Genomic DNA, 2,037 nt, shown 5'->3' with positions numbered 1-2,037 from the left:
TCATTCATTCATTCATTCATTCATTCATTCATTCATTCATTCATTCATTCATTCATTCACATTAGGCTTGGTTTTATGGATTTCATCCTCAGGATACCCCAAAACTAATACGCGAGGGCGAAAAAAAAATCCAGCAAAACAATGTGCTAAACCATACCCAGTATATTCTTGCCCACCTCTAGGTCACCTCCATTAAGACTGTAAGAGGCAATCGTCGCCATTTCAAAAATGTTTTATTGTCATTCTTATTTAAAGAGGGAACAAGGGCGCAGTGGCCAGATACCCTGACCATGTGCCTTCTTACCCTGGAGAGCAGATCCTCTGGCAAGCATACAATTCAGATTTACCAGGGATGATCTTGGGTCACATGTTGCCACAGTTTTTTTGAGAACAGGCGAAAATCCATACCCACGTGAATGTCATCCATAAAATTAAGTCAGTGTGGCCATATGCATGGTGATGAATGTATTTAGGTTGCCGAAATGTCCTTTGTAGACAAGCAAATATGTTCCTCTATGAAGTAAACATACCTGGGTGACAGCAACTTTTCGTACAGTCCATTGTGAACAAAATCATCGTAGTTACCCTTTTGAAAGCTAAGTTGAAGAAGAGGATATTGATTCGTTGAAAATCTATTTCCCATTCGATTTCTTTTAACTCTGGAAAGACGAATTCTGTTCCCTTCATGGTGCATTCGGTGACACTGCCTTCTGGAAGTGCCGTGATGCTCCTGGTTGCGTCAAAGGAGAATCTCTGTGCAACGGCATTCCTGACTGTGAGGACGGCTCGGACGAAGAGAAATGTCACAGTGGTAAGATTTCTTTTTTCACCTTGACAACTTAACAACCGGTGCAATGGCCGAGTGGGTAGCATTGCATTCGGTAGGTCGTGAGTTTGACCCCCGGCCTTGTCATACCAAAGACTTGTACATGCTGCTTTCTCTGCTTAGCACTCAGCATTTGGGAAAGAGTATGGGAGTTAAACACACATCACTACCAGCGAACCACCACCCTGTTGCAGTGATTTGCACAAATGTGTGGTCCAAGGGCTATAGAAATGGAGATGGGCGCCGCCCCTACGCATCTACACAGATGCATGGGCAACTTTAACTTAACTTAACTGCTTTACTGCATACAACAGTTCATAATCGTGGATTTCTGCAGATACGTCAGAGATAGTGGGAACAGATAATAGTAGTTCTCAGGGTATGGATATGAAATACATATTTGACAATACGTCTCTATACACAATATCTTATCCCGATTTCTTTGTACAAACTCCAGATGATGTGTGTGAGTCTATTGGATACTGGGCTTGTAGATCCACGCTTCCTCCTTTTCCGAAGTGCATCAGTCGGCAGGAGTTATGTGATAGCCATGTGGACTGCAGGGACTTTTCGGATGAGACCAACTGTGGTAACGCTTCAGTTGTTGGTGTATGCTAAGTTTGTCTATCTATCTATCTATCCATCCATCTATCTACGTATCTATCCATCTACCTATCTATCGCTCTATCTATCTCTCTATCTATCTATCCATCCATCTATCTACCTATCTATCCATCTATCTACCTATCTATCCATCTACCTATCTATCGCTCTATCTATCTATCTCTCTATCTATCTATCCATCCATCTATCTACCTATCTATCCATCTACCTATCTATCGCTCTATCTATCTCTCTATCTATCTATCCATCCATCTATCTACCTATCTATCCATCTATCTACCTATCTATCCATCTACCTATCTATCGCTCTATCTATCTATCTCTCTATCTATCTATCCATCCATCTATCTACCTATCTATCCATCTACCTATCTATCGCTCTATCTATCTCTCTATCTATCTATCCATCCATCTATCTACCTATCTATCCATCTATCTACCTATCTATCCATCTATCTACCTATCTATCCATCTACCTATCTATCGCTCTATCTATCTATCTCTCTATCTATCTATCCATCCATCTATCTACCTATCTATCCATCTATCTACCTATCTATCCATCTACCTATCTATCTCTCTATCTA

The 2,037-nt window shown here is 40.9% G+C and overlaps 1 long non-coding RNA gene across 1 annotated transcript in view; it reads left to right on the top strand.

Moving 5' to 3' along the window:
* Positions 1–640: 640 nt before the first annotated feature.
* Positions 641–2,037, top strand: part of LOC118406385 — a 2,733-nt gene continuing 1,336 nt past the window's right edge. The window contains exons 1-2 of the long non-coding RNA XR_004830032.1: positions 641–811; positions 1,284–1,415. This is a non-coding gene — a long non-coding RNA (uncharacterized LOC118406385). The remainder of the gene's footprint in view (positions 812–1,283; positions 1,416–2,037) is intronic.

Source organism: Branchiostoma floridae, chromosome 19, assembly GCF_000003815.2.
Source record: "Branchiostoma floridae strain S238N-H82 chromosome 19, Bfl_VNyyK, whole genome shotgun sequence".
Lineage (NCBI taxonomy): Eukaryota > Metazoa > Chordata > Leptocardii > Amphioxiformes > Branchiostomatidae > Branchiostoma > Branchiostoma floridae.
This window is presented reverse-complemented; position numbering and strand designations above follow the sequence as displayed.